At 40.5% G+C, this 20,773-nt stretch overlaps 1 long non-coding RNA gene across 1 annotated transcript in view; it reads left to right on the top strand.

Moving 5' to 3' along the window:
- Positions 1–20,773, top strand: part of LOC122798205 — a 150,990-nt gene that overhangs the window by 52,411 nt on the left and 77,806 nt on the right. The window lies entirely within an intron of this gene.

Here is a 20,773-nt window from a genome sequence, read left to right as displayed (position 1 = left end):
CTGATTAGCCACAGAAATCCACAAAATCACAAATTTAATGTGGAACAGACCAAAATATGAGGCAACAATCAGGACATTCTGTCAAAATCTCTACAGTTGAGAGATATGGCTCCTCAAAGGCAATATACAATTGTGTGCAGAGCTAATCGTTAATGTAACCACCTATACTGAGGCAGAAAATACAGCAAAACTACTAGTTAACAACTTTAGCTCCAAGTATACCCCTCTTTCCCCCTCAACCTTCCCTCAGGAAATACTATTATTTATTTATTTATTTTACATTTGTTAACCGGGGGTGTCTGACTGAGCCGAAAAGGCCCTTTTTCAGCAGAGGCCCGGGGAGAAAAGCTCCACAAAGAAAAATTACAGACACATTTAGTTATTTAGACATGATCAGTATACACACAAATTACAAGAGACATGTTTTTACAGTGGTATGCGGCACAAACAGTTACAGTGGAGAGAACAATCAAAAAAATATTAATTTTAAAAATAAAGGTAAGTAATAGATTTGTGGTGTACGGCTGAACTTTGGAACGTAGGTAGAATACATACATAGTACACAGGTACAGTACATACATTGTAGATTAGCCAGTGTTTGTGAGAAAGATTGAAAAACTATTATCAATTGCTCTAGATTTAGTATGTATATGTTATCCGCTTTCACTAGCCTGGGGTGCAATCATGGCACTGCCAACTTTGCTTGAGATGTTGCCTGATGAGGTCTTTAAAGGGGGCTTTGGATGATGTGTTTTGAATGCTAGTAGGGACAGAGTTCCATTTTTTAGCCACCGAACTACTATATAGTGCATCTCCAAAGCTATTGTAGCTGTTGGTGACTTCTAGTAGTAGTTTGCTTGATGATCTAAGAGGCCTTTTGGCTGAGTGATGTTGTACTAGGTTTTTGAGGGAAGGACACTTATTGGGGAGGTAATAGATAGAATGACAGAGGTAGAGCTGATTGTAGGTTAGGAGGTTGGGCAGTTCAAGCCAGTGGAGCTGTCTCAAAGCAGTACAGTGATGAGTTCTATATGAGCAATTTGCAGCAAAGCGGGCAATTCTGTTATAGCAAGCTTCCATTTTGCTTAGTTCAGTTTTGTTGAGATTAGTCAGAATGGGAGATGCATAGAGTAGGGTGGATAGAAGTTGGGAGCGAGCAATGGCTGATCTTGTGTTGTTGGTAAGAAATGGTTTGATACGGTAGAGTGACCCCAGTTTGACATGCACTTTTTTAATAGTTAAGTTCAGATGACTATCAAATTTTAGGTGGAAGTCTATGGTTATTCACAATGGCTTAGCCTGTGCCACTGGAGCAATTGGAGTAGCATTTGTGGAGTAGATAGTGAATTGACTGTTAGTGTTTTTGTTAGAACTGGTTATAATCATAAGCTGAGTTTTCTTTGGATTGAGGATAAGTTGGGCTTTGGTAAGGTAGTTTTCAACGTCAGAGAATGCTAGTTGAGTTGTTTGCAGAAGGGTGGTAATGTTTTGTGCAGCACAGATTAAGGTAGTGTCATCTGCATACTGAATTATAGATGCATGCTGTGTGGAGGAGTGGAGGTCATTTATGAAGACTGTGAATAGTAGTGGTCCTAAGATAGAACCCTGTGGGACTCCTATAGTTATGGGCAGCTGAGGAGAGAGAGTACCTGTCAGTTAAGTAGCTTTGGAACCAGGTAAGAGTGGAATTAGATAGATGATATTGGTTTAGTTTGTTTAGCATGATTTGGTGTGAGACTGTGTCAAATGCTTTGGACATATCCAAAAAAAGAGTTGACACTTGCAGGCCTTCATTTTTGAGACGGTTTACTGTGTCTGTGAAGCAGAGGAGAGCTGTAGTGGTACTATGAGCAGGTCTGAAACCATGCTGAGTAGGTGACAGGATGTTGCAGTCTAGGAGATAGTTTAGCATCTGGGTATGGATGTATTTTTCTAGGATTTTGTCCAGGGGGGAGAGTAAAGCAATGGGTCTGTAGTTATTAAGTTCAGTGGAGGTCCCACCTTTATGTATGGGTGTAACATAGGATATTTTCCAGAGTTTGGGCACATAGTTTTCAACAATTGATCTGTTTATGAGAGTGGAGACTGGGATAGCAATAGTATCTGCTGTGAGTTTCAAGAAATAGCTGGGGAGTAGGTCGGCTGCTGTTGATGAGGTTTTTAGTTTGGAGAGCATGCTTTTGATTGAAGTGATGGAAACTGTTTTGTGGGTAAAGCTTGTATTAGTGTTGTTTGTGTTGGGGGGGATAGTGAGGAAGGAACTGTCCTGTGATACTAAGGATAGAATTGAGTTCACAAAGTGGGAGTTGAATTGTGTTTCGATGGGAACTTTAGTGTCAGGGGTGGTTGGTTTGGGGGTAGCCTTTTGGGTGGATTTTAGTAGCTGGTTTACATTTTTCCAAAATTTTTGCGGGTTGTGTTGGTATTTAGTTTGTAATGTTGTGTAGTAGGATTTTTTGTCCAGCCTAATGCATTTTTTGCACGGTTGTGCAGTTCTTGGTACTTAGTTAGGCTTTGTGTTTCTTTGTTTTTTGATAGTAACACCAGGCAGTGTCTCTGGACTTGAGGATTTGTTTGGTTTCTTTACTGAGCCAGGGGTTTGTAGAGGTTCTAACCTTGATTTTGCGTAATGGAGCGACAGTGTCTAGGTGTTGTAGAAATGTTTTGTTGAAATATGCTACAGCCTGGTCAAGTGGGAGGGTTTTTAGGGGGGTCCAGTCACAGTTACACAGTAAAGTGTTGAGGACCTCAGGAGAGATTTTTTGTGTTTCTAGTGGATATATAGTTAGTGGTTTTGCATATGCTTGTTCTACTACGTATAAAGTATATTATGTTGTGGTCAATTAAGGTGTCTGGGAGACTGCCTGTGTGAGGGTACAATGTGGGGTTGCTAGTTAGGACCCAGTCAAGGATGGATTCCCTTTTAGATTTTTTATCACACCTAGTTGGAATTTGGACTAGCTGCTGGTAGCCATGGATATTTATTAGATTACTTGGTGGTTCTGATATACAGGTGAACCAATCTAGGTTGAAGTCCCCCAGAATAAGGGTTTCTTGTGAGTATGTGGAAGAACACCAGGATAAGAAGTCTTCAAGGCTAGCAGGTGTATTACCAGGTGGAATATAGATCACAATTGTGGTGATGACCTTTTTAGGGTGAAGTTGAAGTTGTGAGATAAGTATGTCCCAATTACTGGGGGGGGGGGGTAGGAGTTTGGTAATTGATGGACAGTTAAGTTGGACTTGTAGAGTAAGGCAGTTTAACCCCCTTTATGAAGTGGTCTGTCTTGTCTAATGATATTGTAGCCGGTAGGGAGAACTTCTGAGTTAGCTATGTTTTTATTTAGCCAGTTTTCTGTTAAAGCAACTATGTCTGGAGAGTAGTGTGCTATTGTGGCCTGGAGTTCAGGTATTTTATTTTTGATACTTCTAATATTAATATTTAGCATTAAAAGATGGTTGGTTTTGCTGCTGTTGTTGATTTGCCCAGGGATGAAGAAAGTGGGGGTGTTATGTTCTGACATTTGTGTTGGAGCAGTTTGTGTTGGACAGGATGGATTTGGGCCTGGGTTGGGGTGGATATCCCCATTTATGGTGAGCCTGGAGTTAAAATGGTTATACAGATGTTGGAGTTTGGTGAGGAGTGTGAGAAAGTATTGTGTTTTTTGGAGTAGGAATGAGAGCATATGTGTTTAGTTCTGAATTGGTCCGTTATGTAGTTCTTGAATAAGTGTGGGCAGATATTATTATAATGTGTGGTGTCTGTGTATGAGAGTGCATAATGCAGTGTTGTGCTACTAAGTTTAGGGATATTGCTAGAGTGATAACTTGTGGTGTTGTAAAGAATTATGAGAAGACAGACTAGATTTAGTTGTGTGATAGTCATGGTTATAAAGTTTATGTTGTTTCTAGGTGGGGTGTCTGAATAGGAATTATAGGGTTGCACTATATGTGGATGGGGAAGTAGTGTGGGTGATGCAAAAAATGCCTAGTGGGAATGAGAGTGATTGGGAGTATTTTGTGTGGAGCAAGTTGGTGTGGTTTAATGTGATATGACTTGAGGAGCTGTGATTAGTGGAGGTGATGTGAGGGTGAGCTGTGGGTGTGGCTATGGTTACTATAAATGTAGAGGTAGTGGGGGTGGGAGGGAATAGGGAGCAGGGCAGGGGAGCGGAGAGAGCCCAAGCATTAGTGAGGGCGAACGGAGCGGGGCAGAGCCAGAGCCAACCAAGGCAAGAGAAAAAAGTAAGTATTACTTTACAAATCTGAACACTTTAAAAACAAATTCCTGAGGTCTAATGGCTTACCGGCTAGCAGAATGTAATTTCTGAAGAGCACTTGTGTCCTGGTGGGAGACTAGAAATTTAAAGATGGCTCCATGCTCAGCAGGATTCTAATATAGACTTTGTATTGGGGGAGGGAGATAGCACAAGGGGTGTAAACCAAGTGGAATGCAAAGAAACCAGAGAGGCAATCAGTGGAAATCAGTGAAGGCCTCAGAGAGGGTAAGTAATAATTCAAACTACCTGTAAAGTGAAGGAGAGAAGAGACAGCAAAGTTTATTAAGGTTGGGAGTGTGTCTTTACATTGACTTGCTGATTAGTAACCAGTTTGTGCACAGATTAGAGTAGGGAGATACATTAGCAATGATAGAGATGCAAATAAACAGGTGATCCTCCAAGTGATACAAACTAAGGCAGAACAAACTGAGAGGGCTGCTTGATGGTTAATTTAGTCACAGGGATGTGAATTAAATCTATACTGTCTATTGGACAGTTAGGATTACTGTACTATCGGGGGGGGGGGGGACACAAGGCTACAACAGTCGGTTTTATTAGCAAGCTGAGAACTACTAAGAAATACTGCTGATGTAATAGCTTCACACTCATAAAACATACAAGTAGAATGCCTGGGTGGACTGACCCTGCTCTTGAGGCTCAAAATGTATATCCTTGTTTAGTTTGCAATACTGATTCCTTCTTACACTGTATAGATGGAGTTGTAGCCGCAGACTGCAGATTTGCTTGAGTGTGCTCCTGCTCTTGAGGCTCAAAATGTATATCCTTGTTTAGTTTGCAATACTGATTCCTTCTTACACTGTATAGATGGAGTTGTAGCCGCAGACTGCAGATTTGCTTGAGTGTGCTCAGCTAGCAGAATGTAATTGCTGAAGAGCACTTGTGTCCTGGTGGAAGACTAGAAATTTAAAGTTTACTTGATATTTTTAGTTATTACTTGATAGTTTTGATATTTACTATCAAATATAACTCGCCCAACTATCACTAGGAAACAGGTCCTTGATGCTCTCTATAAAGCCTAGAACACTGCGCCAATGGGCTCAGACCATATCTCATGATACCTTCTAAATAGCATGAAGTAAAGTTTATCAGGCCCTCTGGAATTGTTATTTAATGGTAGCCTCCAAACAGGATTCATGCCTCATGAGTGGAGAACAGCAACAGTTATCCCTTGCACAAAGGTGGACTATCTACAGACCCTGGAAACAACAGACCCGAAAGTCTCACTAGTCTCATATGCAATGCCATGGAAAGAATTATCATGGAAATGATCAATATGACATAGGAAACCTCCGAATACAGGACCCAATCCAATTGGGTTTCACCATGGGCAGGCTATGCCTACTCAACCTGGTGGACTTCTTTGAGAAAGTTGCCAAAGCAATGGATAAGAGCAAAACAGTTCACACTGCCTACCTAGACCTGGGCAAGGCATTTGACACAATAACCCTCTCAGGCACTATTGACAAACTCAGGAAGATAGGTATAATCCTTATGTCACCAAATGGATAGCTGGATAGCTAACAGACAGGACCCAGGAGGTTAAAATTGGGGAGTCCACCTCTGCAAAGTGGCCTGTCACAAGCAGAATGCCTCAGGGATTGGTCCCAGGACCGGTCCTTTTGGCATTTACTTCTCTCATGTCAAGGCCAATGTCAGTAGCCTCTGGCTGACTAAATTTGCAGATGATTGCAAATTAGGAGCTGTCATTGAATCTCACACTGACACAAATGTTCTCCAGAAAGGGCTGACACAGACAAATAACTGGTATCAGAGTCATGGACTAAAACTAAATGTCAAGAAATCCATAACAATATAATTTGGGAAGTCATCTACCCCTGGCTACTATCATATTGAAAACACACCACTAAGAGCTGATCCAGAAGTCAGGGACTTGGGATACACATAGACAGTAATCTATCCTTTGACTATCCTGTGTCTAGAGTAGTGAGGTAATCATTCTATGTTGTTCAACTTATAAACAAAGGAATAGCATCTAAGTACAATGAAGTCATTGTTTAACTGTATTTGGCATTCATCAGACCTGTAATTGAGTACAGTGCCCCCTTTGGTATGTACCTAACCAGGCACATCCAACAACTGGAATGTCCCCAGACATTCCTCACTGAAAGAATAGAGGGCATAAGTAAAATGCCCTGTGCAGCTGTCTCAAGGCCCTATCCCTGTATTCTGTCTCCTACAGGCATTGAGGAGAGATCTATGCCTGGCATAAAAGCCATTGTCAGACCCTGCCCTGATAGACCTCCTGCATATCTGCAAAACAAACAGAAGCAGAGTTACCTATTCTAAAGTCTTAAACCTTGTCTGTTATATAAATAGGACCTGATAGACACGTATATAGCCCAAAGACTACCCCTTCTCTGGAACAGGCTCCCTATCCATGTGAAGCAGAGTTCCTCCCTAACCCAGTTCAAGTATACCAAAAAATATGTAGACATGCGCAGGATACGGCAAGGTATCAAAAAACAAGTGTAACTAAAAACAAATAAGGTACCGAGCCTGCAAGGCTAGAAAGCAAAGTATAATTTATTAAACAAAACAAAGGTACAGGTTAGCGCTTTCGCGATCTGATAATCACTTCATCAGACAAACTTGTTAAAAGACAACCAACATTTATACACTGCATCAACCAAACCATGCTTGAAACCAATTAAGCAGTTCTTAAAAAGACATTTGTTCATCATATATAAAACCTATGCAAAAAAAGTCTAAAATGTCTAAAAAATATGTATTAGATAAATAACATATAAAACATGTATAAAATATGCATAAAAGTGTGTGATGATACTTGTTAAAATTCTTGTTTATGTGTATATAAACAACATCCATATTCAGTGTTTCAAAGGGTGTGACTTTTCGAATCTAGGACTGTTGAACGAAAGTTCAACAGTCCGTATCCACTATCACTGAACATACTTTAGCGAAAGTGCTTTCACCAAAAAAGTGCTTTCACTAAAGTGTGTTAAACAAAAAACATTACATTAACGTTTTTGCAGGGGGGCAAGCCCCACTGTACCCCCCATGTGGGGGGCTGTGCCCCCCACACCCCCTACTTTAATATTCTCACTCTGAGATCGCACTACAGTGGGGAAAAGGGAATTTTCCCTATCTGCACAGTAGTAAGACCTCCACAACAGGCATACTTAAGCAAAAGTGCTTCTTCGGTGAAAAGCACTTTCGCGCAAGTATGACCGGTTGTTAGTGATTCGGTGATGTTGTCATTTGGGGAACAGTACAGATCCTGACGTTTCACACTAAAGCATTTTTTGAAGTAATTTTAGGCATTTTAGACTTTTTTTGCATAGGTTTATATATGATGAACTATTGTCTTTTTAAAAACTGCTTAATTGGTTTCAAGCATGGTTTGGTTGATGCAGCGTATAAACGTTGGTTGTCTTTTAACAAATTTGTCTGATGAAGCGATTAGCAGATCACGAAAGTGCTTACCTGTACCTTTGTTTTATTTAATAAATTATACTTTGCTTTCTAGCCTTGCAGGTTCGGTATCTTATTTGTTTTTATTGCCTTCAAGTGTACCTTGGACAACTGGATGGGGAAAAGGAAATTCATCCCTGGTTTGGCACCTATGTCTCTAATGAACATAGGCAGCCTGTAAATGGTTCATTTCACAGGCACCTGGTTGTAAATGTTTCATCTTCTAAGCCCCTCCTTACACTTATCAAGAGTACCAGAACTTGTCAAAGATTTGGGATGAATGCCTAGACTTAAAAGGGCTCTTGTGGTCATTAGCAAAGTAAGCACCTATGAACCTATGAAGCATTTACTGTATCATAGCCACACTTTAATGTGCAGACTCCAGTCAGTGTTAATTAAAGCAGCAACTATTTTCTTTTTTTATTTACTTTCAAATAGTATTGCTTGCTGATAGACACGACAAAGTATACTAGAATTGCTCCAAATCAGAACTCTGATCTGAAACCTCATCTGTTAAACACATTAATGACCTAACATGTAAATGAACAAATGTTTGCATATTTAGCAATGATTATATTATCTTATTGATTCTGTCTTTGACAAAGATATGGTAATTTAACATGCTTTCAAAGCAATGTTTTGTCAACTGTCATATCTTATAAAGCCTATCAGCTATTTTGCTGCTGGTGCCTGTGAATCCGGACAGAGATAAAAAGCATTCATACTGCCAGATAATTATGATGAAGATGATCTGTCTGTTTAGAATCTGGAAATCTCATCCTTCTTTTGAACCTCTTATTTGGAGATGAGAGATGTAGGGTAACTGTGGAATCTCCCCTTAAAATGTGTAGTTTCTACAAGGGCAGTTCTGGAGAAAAAGATTATTTTGTGGAATTGTTCTCACAAACAGCATTCTGAAACGAAGAAGAATCTATATGAATCAAGTAAATTTCCTTCAAATTATTGGAAGTGGGAGGATGTGGACTCCTTTGTTTTTTCTTCTAGATGTTCCTGAAAAGATTCCCATCTCTATCTTCTACCGCTGACTATGTCAGTAAAGTGAATTGGCCGGCATATGTGCATTTTGAAGAATGACCAAAACCAGTTGACCACTGCTTTATTCACAACAATTTAGCGCTTTTGTGTGTGTGTAACATACACTTTTTCAGATTTCTGAAGAAGGGTATGTTACACACACATGAAAGTGCTAAATTATTGTGACTGAAGCAGTGGTCAGCTGTTTTTGGTCGTGCTTCAGTTTGGATTTTAGCAGTTAGTTTGGTTTTGCCAATTTTTGTCCTGTTTTGCCTTGATATGTGCATTTTGCCTTACAGTGTTTTCCAGAGCTATGTTAACACATTCTGCAACAGAAACCATAGTGTACAGGGACAAAAGCCTGTCTACCAGATGACCCATGCTTTCCTGGCAGCGCAGGTGGCTGAGGGATCAGTAAGAGGACGCTGAGCTTGAGTGGGTGACATTAATTCGCTCATTCACATTGTTGGAAGGCTGCCAAGGCTGCAGTATCGGTAATACTTTAAGATGCCCGCATGGAATGACTACATTTTCTGACACTGCATCAGGCAAGGACTTCCCTGATGAGTTGGGGAATAGCAAGTGTGTGTGGCAGACCTCTACCCCTAACCTGTCAGCCACTGTGAGCCCTCAGGCAGCCTAGGGTTAGTCAATCTGGAAGGATAGGCTAGGTGCTCCTCTCCCTACCAAAATATATGTTCCAGTAGGGTTTCCCAGGCAGAAAGAAATAGGATGTAAGGCTCTTACTTAGTCCAGGGATGCACAGCTCCCACAATGAGAGTCTTTGGAAGCAGGAAGGGGAAATAAAAAAAAAATCTGCAATAAAGGGTTAAGCAAAACATGGCTTTATGACAGAAATAGCATGACTCTTTCATAACTTTAGAGCCTGTATGGCTCCTCAAACTGTTGCTTTTCTTTCTCACTTCCTCTTTTATCTTTATGACATATTCATCATTCACCTCACCTTGCCATCACTAGCAGCCGTTGGAGGAGCAGACCAACAATAAGCTATGCCTTAAACACATGCATAAGTGGGAGTACTACATTTAGTTAGTTAGTTAGTTAGTTAGTTAGTTAACATCTGCTGACCGGGAAAGTCCAACTAGGACAGAACCTATTTTCCACTGTCCGTGGAGACAAGCTCCAGATGCATGCTCTATATAGTAAGATTTCAGAACCAAAGTGTTTGACACTGAGGATGCAATAGTTCTGTAGGGTGTCAAAAAACAAGAAAGAACAGAAAAAAAAGATTTCAGGAGGACAGGAACTTTTTTTGTTTACTTTGCATGTTAGAGCACTAGTCAAGGAGACACCAAGGACAGTCTATGATGTGGCATCCAGGCCTAGTTAATAAAAGTTTATACTACTACTATTAAACAAATAAATGTTTATAGGATGCTTCTGCTCAAGATTTTATCACTGAAACTACTCACAAAATAAACTAATTTTCTTTTCTTCTATTTCTTTTTTTTAATTTATTTGATGTTAGGTTCATAGGTAGTTACAAGACACATGGCCCAAAACACCACTGAGGGCCCTAGCTCAATTTCACAATTGGCCCTGAACAATAACTGGTTAAGTGACTAACACAAAGTCACACAACAGGAAAACAGAGATTGTTAGAATCAAACTATGCCCATTAAGAAGCAGCTCATAGCCTTCATCATATGTGCTGTTTAAATATGTATGTATATATGTATGTATTTGTTAAGAGCAGAGTAATGAAAGATGTATCTTTTTGCTGTGTTTTTGCTCAGTGACCCAATCCAGTTAGGCCAGGGGAGACCTTTGCATTTAATGACTGGAGAGGATTGTAACATATGATAAATCATCTACGATACTGCAGAAAAGTTAAATCATTTTAACGTGGGCCCACTTTACCGAAAGTGCATTTTATTGAAAATGCACTTTCACTAAAGAAACCCAAAAAAAAAAAGTACAGTTTGCATGTAAAGTTAATTGTATAGCAATGTGTAGTTTTGATGTACAACTAAGCAAACTCTTGTTGAGATTGTGGTACAGTGGGGATAAGGGGATATTCCCTTTTCCCCACTGTAATGCAATCTCGGAGTGAGAAAATTAAAGTAGGGGGGGTTTTGGGGGCTCAGCCCCTCACATGGGAAATGCAGGAGGGCTTGCCCCACTGGATAATCGTGTTTAGTGTATTTTTTTTATTTAGTTTTTATTTTTATTTTTCCACGAAAGTGCATTTTCGATATAATGCACTTTTGTGGAAGTTAGTTATTGGAAGTATGGTTCGATGAACCATATTTTCAATAATACAGTGTAGACCCATACACATATAAATATATATATATATATATATATATATATATATATATATATATATATATATATATATATATATGGATAGATAGATATAGATATAGATATAGATATATAGTGATATATATGTGAGTGTGTGTCTGTTTGAAAGAAATACAAAGAATGGTATCTACAACATTAAAAATGGGAAACACAAATACTGGCAGTCTAAAATGCTCTGCACTATAGTTGAGGTTATTCACTGTAAACTGATATATGCTTCACATGTAGCATTGCTACTTGCCCAGAAAAAGCCCTTACGCTAAAAGTGAACAGTGTGTGGTAGTTTGGACCCTAAACAAACAGATGATTTCCACATGACATAAAACGTGCCCGTGATGGCCCTAGCCCCAGCTTTGTGATTTGTGCACAGAACTATAAGCAGTTGGCTATAAGATTGTATTTCCTATGCACAGCTGTATTAAGATTTTAATCTATATAAATGTATGCAGGACTCTAGATGCACAACTAATGCCAGTCAAATTTACTGTTAAGTTTCATGTAGCTTAGGTATCTCTCAACTTCTCTGCTCAAGAATCAAGGAAAAGCCAAATATAATGGCGATCAAAGGCCCAGAATTAAACAAAAATGTTAAATATTATTCTAGAACACTAGAAAGTTAATATAACAACAGATTTTGCATCGGCACACATTTCTGAACAATGTGAACCATTACTGAATGACTGTAATTCTCAGTGATTTAAAAGAAAATCAAAAATTTTTTGAAGTACAAAGCAAAATATGAGGTATCAGGAATGTTTTGCAAAATCAGGGACAGCTGAGTGTTATGGTTCCCAGAGATCAATAAAGATGACTTCACTCAGCAACTCCAAACCTCATTCAGTCCATTTGTAGTAGTGATCCATTGAATGCCCACCTCAAAGCAAAGAGTTCAGAACTACTTCCCTGTACAAGAAGTCAAGGCTCAATATGTCTCTGGATATTTGCAGCCTGATTTCATTTGTATGACTCTCTTGTTAGCCCACGTAACAAAATAAGTTGCTAATTTATTCTTCAAATGGTCTTAGTATGGTGTGAAAAACTTATTTTCTGAGCAAGGTAAAATTGATATACAGGAAGTATAGTATCACTTCAGGTTTCTTTCATTAAGGGAAGAGAATGTGATATCTTACAATAGACATCAGCTGCTGCCACAGCCTTCAAAACAGGCCTAGCTTCATTCTGTTGGAATTTAGTATCCATGTACATTTACAGAACCAAACCTCTAGTCAACACATACCTCATCATTTTATAAGGGGTCTTTTGTACAGTAGATACATAGCTAAGCAGAACAAGTTATTCTTCATACTGTATGGGTTTCCACTGTGTAAGCTCCAAGGGGTATAAAAAACTGACTCTTACAGAACCTATGTATCCTCTGCCCATTTGCTATCATTTAACAGTAGAGGAAATGGCTTCCTTAAACTCTACCCTGAGACTTCTCAAGTATAAAACCAGCCCCGATGTTAGTGCATCTTTTTTTAGTGTTGCTGATGTAGTGAGACTTAAAATGATTTAACTAAAAATGGAAAGATGTGTGATTTCTCAATTAAATAATGGTGGTAGACGTTTGAAGAGCTTTATAACTAGCTTTCTTGTCACACACCATCACAGCAGTAAATTTTTGCAAGAATAAAAAAAACTGCTCAACATTCATTTGTACAACAGCCTCTGTGTTATGTTAAAAATAAAAACAACATGGATGTTTCCATCCTTCTTCCTTCAAATGTTTGTTATGCAAATGGGAACATTGTAGGTGTTATGGACATGTGGCAGAAACACTGTGCTGGATAAAAAAGGCTTACAATAACCAAATGGTGTACCTCAGGTTCTTCAGAACTGCACTCCTTAAAATGAGTGTGAGTTAAGACTGATAGATTATACAAATAATGATGGATTATACAAATAATGACCATATGAACCAACACACATCGGCTTTCTAGGGATTATAAAAGGTAATACACAAACACATTTAAAATATGATGCAGCTATAGCGCACGCTAGAACATACAAAATGTGCTTGTTTTATACTGCCTTAACTTTTTAAATGCTTTCCTAAAGTTAATAGCTGTTTTGTGTCGCTGTGGTAGAACTATGGTTGGAATTCATACATGTTTAGGGCATTGCTCAGGGTAACTTAGCATGAGTAGTGGCAACACCATAATGTAGGAGATCATAACATGCACTTTAGTTGAGGCAAAATAGTGTGTATGAGCTCCATATACATGAGCTGCATAAATTAAAGAAATGGCAACACCAAAATAAGAGGAACAATCCTGGGATTAGCAGAAGATTTAACTCAGCAGCATGTGCTATTGGCCACCATTGGAGCCAGTACCTGACCTGAATTTTGCTCATTGCAGATATCCATACTAATGGGCAAGGTACAGAGAGTTTCTGACATACAACCAGATGCATATGGGTGGGAGACATTCCACCACCTCACAGACCAGCTATTTGTGGACTATTTCTGCTTGCTTAGTGGGACTATAAGGGACCTTGTCAAACTGTGCTGCCCATAAGCAGAAATGAGGGGATACACGCTATGTCCATTTCTCAGGATGTTAAGATATGCGTAGCTTTAACCATCATAGCTACAGGGACAATTCAGCAACCTACTGGGGACACATTAAGGATATTACAGGTGTTAGCCTTATGAATACTGAACCACTTTGTTTTCATTATGCTACAGCATGTGGGCGAGCATACCTGACTCTCCAGGATGTCAGGGGAGACAGCCAGCACCATGCAGACATTTTACAACCCATTTCCCTGATATCCTGGCAGCCATAGAATACACACAGATTGCCATTAACAATCCACATAGTTGAGGCATTTGCATCAAGATTTTTGCTATGTGTGAGACATGCAGCACAATATGGTATTATGCATACAGATGAAGTGGCAGGTAAACATCTTGGCAGGACCTTCTATACCATTTGCACAAGCAGTACAGCAGCAGGGCAGCAGGGTGGAAAGTTAGGGTAGAACATACAACAGTCATACCACAGCCAAGGCAAAGGACAGTGCAATACGCTGCAGAACTAGCAAACAGGGGGGCCTCTGATCCATAATTATGTCCATGACACAGACACCACAGAATAAAATTATCATAATTTCTTGCATGGGGGGTACACTTTGACAAGTGATTGCAATATTATGAGATATGGCAGGGTCAGTAGAGATTGACATAACAGCCACATACTCTGGAAGGGTGTGGGGATTCAGGAATCTCATTTTTCATTGGGTTGGTGAAGCTGCCATAATTTAGCCATTGGCAGTGTCCACAGTGTTAGCTTATAGTGTCAGGGCTTAATGATGTCTTCTGCAAGGAAGATGTAAAACTGCAGTACATTAGCATTCACCCTGACAGGATGCACCTTGGGTGGATCATGATGAGCAAACAGCTCCTCCCACCCACACACCTCTGGTTATCATAGGTTCGTAGGTTTATAGGTTGGTACTAGGCTATCAGCCCTAGGGCCTATACAAGCCTAACCATAACAATTCCCTGGCTATTTCTTCCCACAGTATTTACTTCCCTGGACCCCTATCTAGCAGGGTGACTGATGTGATCCCCGGGGTGAATTTCCTATCTCCCATTCAATCATCAAGGTTTTTTTGAAGAGGGCCAAAGAATCGCTCTGCTTGACATGTATGGACAGTCTATTCCAGAGTCTGGAGAGTCTCTGGGTCAGGTATCTATCCCTCCAGCATGTTTTGTTCATTGTGATGACAAGGTTTACATCCCTGGAGCATGCGTCTTTGAGGGATCGGGATTTCTTTAAGTGTTGCATGTCCAACAGCTCTGGGTTTGACATGGCCTTGTATGTTAAGCAGAGATCGCCGATTAGTAGATGATATACGACAGAGTATAGGTGGAGTTTTTTTAGATGGTCAGCATAGGCCATCTGCTTTAGGCCTGTGATTCTTTTAGTGAGATATTTCTTTGGCCTTTCCAGTTGTTGCAGATGTCTTGAGAGGTACATATCAAATGGGGCATTGTATTCTATAATGGGTCTAATGAGGGATGAGTACAGTGGGACAATGACCTCCTTTTATCTGGATGAAAAGCCCTTAGTGATGAGGTGTGCCACATAAAAGGATTTCTTGACTGTTGTGGCGATGTGGTTATCGAAGCTGAGACCACTGTTCACCTGTGTCCCTAAGTCTCTTATCACACTTTTGGTGTTTAGTGTACTGTCACCTATGTGGCAAATCATGGATACATGTTTTTTTCCCAAAGCGGATAACTATACATTTCTTGGCATTGAGCTTGAGCCCATGGCTCTGGCACCAATCATCTGTTTCTGTAAGACCCTTTTATAGAATACCCACATAATTTGGGGATTCAATAATGGCTCCCAGTTTGCAGTCATCTGCGAACTTTGTTAGCCAGAGTCCCTTAGTGTTGGCCTGTACTTCAGAGAAGTAGATCCCAAACAAGAGCAGTCCCAGTACTGAACCCTGAGGTACTACATTGTCACTTGTCTGGAGCTGGATTTGGAGTTGGCTACTTTTACAGTGTGGGTTCTGTCAATAAGCCAGTTGGCAACCCATCGAGTGACGTAGGGATTAATGCGCAGTTTAATAAGTTTATCTATGATTCCAGAGTGAGTGATGGTGTTGAAGGCCTTGTCAAGGTCCAGATAGGCTGTGTTGACCACCTTACCCTTGTCCACAGCTCTGGAGACTGATTCAAAGAAGTCAATCAGGTTCAGGAGACAAGATTGGCCCTTCACGAACCCAAACTGCATGGGGACCAGTGTTTGAAGGTTGCTAATGTCTTTGTTTATAGGTTCCATGATAATACGTTCCATGACCTTGCAGATCAGGCTCATCAGGCTGATGGGGGGTAGTTCCCGGGATCCAAGGTGGAACCCCCCTTGTGGAGTGGGATATGTGTAGCTGTTCACCACTCAGTGGGCAAGAAGCCTGAGGTGAGGCTATGATTAAACATGGCACTTAGGTGAGGTGCCAGTTCATTTTGTAGTTCATGTAGTACACAGCCTGGGATGTTGTCTGGTCCCATGAATGCTGTATTCTTAGCTATGGAGAGTGTGTTTTTTACCTGTGTGGCTGTTATTACTGGAATTTGGCAATCTTTTGGTATTGAGATGGGCCCTTTACGGGGTGAGAGGGGGGTGAAGTTTGCACTGAATCAATCTGCCAGGATATAGCAATATCCTTGGGATCAGTATATTTAATGCCATTCTGTTGTAGCTCAGAGCAGATCTGAGCATTGCCATTTAGATTCTTGACATAGCTATAGAATGCCTTGTGGCTGTTTTTGGAAACTTTGACAATTTTATTTTTGTAACTAGCTTTGGAGGATTTTATGAGGGATCTCAGCTTCTTACTGAGGCTGGTAAGAGAGTTCTTTGCATCCTGGGATTTTCCTCTTTTCTGCAACAGTTTCTTCCTTTTGTTGTAGAGTTTGTTTATGGCAAGGGATCACCAGATTGGCTTCCTTTGTTGGAGGAGCGCATCTTGGTTCTATTTGAGATGGCATGATTCATGCACGAGTGGATGTGCTCGTACAGTGCCTTAGTGTAGGATTCAGCAGTCGAACTTTCAGTTCCCGTCTGCATGGGTGTCATGAAGTTTGTCACTTCTGACTTGAGTAGCATGAAGTTGGCTTTGGAGAAGTTTTTTACGGAGGTTTCCTTACTGGGTGGGGGGGGGGTAGAGGTAGGATGTGGATGTCAAGGGTGATTAGCTTATGGTCAGACCTGACCAACGAGGGGTGACCATAGGTGTGGAGCATCAATTTCCCATGCTGGTAATGACCAGGTCTAGGATATTGGAGCCCATGGTGGGAATAAGGATTAGTTGATCCAGGGCATTGGAATTTATGAATTCCAAGAACAGTTGCGCAAAGGTGTTGGTACACGAGTAGTTTTCCCAGTTAATGGCATGGTAGTTGAAATCACCTAGTATTAGAGTGTTTGGTTGTATCTTAATATTTTCCAGTATGTTTAGAAAGGTGTAGTGAGAATCTTGGGGCATGGTGGGGGATCTGTTGCAAGCTATAATTTGGATTGCAGTCTTACCTAGTGTTAGTTGCACCAGGAGAATTTCAGAGGCATTGTATTGGGCAACTAGCCTGGTGTTGTGAATATTCTTGGTGAATAATGACACTCGTCCACCTTTAGGTTTTCAGTCCTGGTTTGGTGACCAAAACGTGTGGTAAGACTTTTAGCCTGGTATTACAGGGGTGCTCTCTGGAGCCTTGAACCAGGTCTCAGTTACTGCACAGATATCAATGTTCTCCATTTTTAGGAGTGTCTCAAGAGAGTGCATTTTGAGGTTTAAACTTCTAGCATTGAGTAGCATTACCTTCAAATTTGGCATGCATGTACCTGTTACGGTGGTGGCTTTGTCCTTTGAACTTTGCCTAAAAAAGGCACTATAGGGGTGGCAAGAGCCTTAGCCAGTAACCTGAATCCTAGTTGAGACAGGTGCAGAGCATCTCTGGCAAAGCATCGTGGTCTGTCGAACATGTCATACCAGGCAGACAGATACTGGATCCCCTTTGAATGACACCAGAACCTTAGCCAATTTTTGAAGTCAGTCATTTTGTCCTTATGCTGTGTTATCATTTTGGGTGAAGGCAGGATGCTACTCAGGGCTAGGGTCATACCTGCCTGGGCCACATGATCTGAGAGCTCTTCCATGTCTCTTTTCATGTAGTCTAGAGAGGTACATCTCAAGTTATTCACTCCAACATGGACAATGACAGAGTCATATTTGTACTTGTTGTGGAGTGACTTGAGTGCATGCGTTTTGTGGTGGATCCTGGCACCCGATAAGCTGACTGTAATTTTCTCCTTGTTCAGCCTGGCGAGTGTGACATCAGTGTGCCTGACTATAGAGTCACCTATGACTAAAGTGTTGGGTACGTTGTTTTGCCTTAGGGGCTGTTGTTGGATGTCACACTGGTGTTGTGAGCTATGTGACACTTTTGTTGTGATTGGTGTTTGCGTTTCAGCTTGTTGCTTGGACAAGTTACTGTTAAGGACCTCCACATATGTGGGTTTAGTGTTGCCATGTGTGGGTGTTGGTGGTATGGGTTTAGAAGGGCTATCTGTCGCTTGAGGTGTAGTCTAGGGGTGTTAACCTTCTCCTCGACTGTCTAGCACAATCTTGGGTGGAGTGAGCTTTGCTTCCAGTTTGGCTATGTAAGTGCATCTCTCGTAGCTTGTAGTTTTGGGTGGTAGGAGGAGAGGGCTGTCTGTGTACATGAGGCAATTGCTGCATTGCCCCAGTATACCCAGATTCACCAAGTGGACAGGAGAAATCACCAGAAGCTGACCCTTGGATATGCCTGGTTTGGTGCTTTTTTTTTTTTTTTTTTTTGTAAAGTACAAGAGCTGTTTTCCCTTAAATTAACAAGGTACTTTGCAATTATAGGCTGTTTCGTGCCTACGATTAATTTCTCCTTATTAACAAGGAGAGTTGAGTGCTTGTATCAGTTTAAGACTTCCTAGTGCTTTCCAGCAGGTTTTAAAGGAAGTGCTAGTCACAGGGATACTTAAAGGTAAGATGAAAAAAATGGCTTATCCTAAACACTTCAGTGTGCACTAGAGGAGTTTGATGTGAAAGTAGGTAACTTAAGTTTTACCTGTCTAAAAAGTTAAGTTTTAGTGGAGAGTCACTATTTTTAAACAGCAAGATAGATTGAAAGGGGGATGTCACTTTTGTATTCTGGTACTATGGAATACAGTAGGATGGCCAATAAATTTAAATAGTCGAAAGGCAGTGATTTCACAAAATGATAATTTTGTGCTTACTCACACAAGCCAGTAAAAACAGAGATGAAATGAGATATATTGTCAAATTAACATAAGGGGAAGGCAACTAGAAAGGCAGTGGTGTTTAAGAACACTACAATAACCGGGTGGGGAAAACAATTCTGCCTGACTCACAAGAGACAGAGCTGTGGTCTCTTTTCAAGTTTTAATATGCAGTTAAAAGCAGAATACAAGTAAAACACAAGGTAAATAAAATAAATCACAGTATTCAAAATAGAAAAAGGCAATAAAGTAATACAACAAATAAAAAGCAAACTAACCTTTCCCTCACAGCAAAGTGTAGCAGAGTCTGGGTAAGCCTTTCTAGTAAAGCTCTGAAATGTTTTATTTTACCCCTTAAATAGAAGGTTTAGTTCCTAGCTCCACCCCCTCATTTCACAGATGATTAACCTTAACTGACCTTTTCTATTGACCTATACTAATTTCTGCCTGACTCACAAGAGACAGAGCTGTTGTCTCTTTTCAAGTTTTAATATGCAATTAAAAGCAGAATACAAGTAAAACCAAGGTAAATAAAATAAATCACAGTATTCAAAATAGAAAACAGTAACAAAGTAATACAACAAATAAAAGCAAACTAACATTTCCCTCACAGCAAAGTGTAGCAGAGTCTGGGTGAGCCTTTCTAGTAGTTTGTGCTATGTGTATCCTCTCCCCCAATTGCATACTGCCTCGTCATATGACCCATTGACCCCAGACTACTTGCAACATATCCCTCAGAAAGTTTCCAATGTACAGTACATGGTCTGCCACCTTCACAGCCAGTAGCAGATGACACACTGTTACGCCAGTGTAATAGATGAGGTCCAAATTACACACAACACCTTATCTGCCACTGTGTCATTGGCATCCACGAGACAGTTTGCTGTACTTGATGAGGTGCTTTACTTGGCAAGACCCCTTTCCTAACTCTGTGAAGTTCCAAGTCTACAGAATCTTTATTGACATGGCACTGGCTCTTCCTATAACATTAACAAAGCCCAATTATCACGGCAGGTATGTTATCTTTGAACTGCTGCCATAGAGCATTGTGCTCCAAAACATGCTGATGCTAGCCTTGCACATCACAGTAACTATAAAGCATATGACCAGTATGCTTATGCATAGAGCATGTACACCCACTTAGCACAATAGTTCAGTGCAATATATCCATTTGTAATGTCGCAGTGCAGTGTTAAAGTCATACAGCAGTACCATGGTGCAGCACTACATTGCAAGTCACGTGAGCCACAAATGTGCATCTGTGTATAAGGGGCTACTGTTTTGAGAAATTGAGCAGACATGAATGGGTATGCTTACTTCAGACACTGTGGAATGCAGGGCTCTAGCATGGTGCACCTAGAAGAGCAGGTGTTTGCCTTTCATCTTGCACAGGAACTTAAGGGGAGTACCTGTTGGGCTAGTAAGAGAGACCATTGTGTAAGGTGGATGCCTGACACAAGTTTGCTACTATGGTGAGTGATGTCATTGGGATTATCTATTTTGGTGAATAGTGCAGCTTAGGCACAGTACTTTGTGGTTGTATCACCCTAATCTGTTTTGTCAGTGGAAGGCAGAGTTTCAGGAAAGTGAGCATGAAGCATAGTGTAAACATTTTGTTCTGCACTACTCTATTCTGCTATCATAACTGTTATACGTGTGTACTTATATATTTTATTTTTATGCAGTAGGGCAGTGAGCATATAAGAAGACTGGGAATGACTTTCGCAACAGTGGGACATGTATGACATCTGTGCTAGTCCACTGTATGACTCTGACTATTTTTGTAACATATGTGTGTAATCATTTTTTTCCACTGCATAGTCCTTTTGCATGTCCAGTTGTGGATGAAGAGGAGGTGAGGTC

Source organism: Protopterus annectens, chromosome 3.part1, assembly GCF_019279795.1.
Source record: "Protopterus annectens isolate FY-2018-M chromosome 3.part1, PAN1.0, whole genome shotgun sequence".
Taxonomy (NCBI): Eukaryota; Metazoa; Chordata; order Ceratodontiformes; family Protopteridae; genus Protopterus; species Protopterus annectens.
This window is presented reverse-complemented; position numbering and strand designations above follow the sequence as displayed.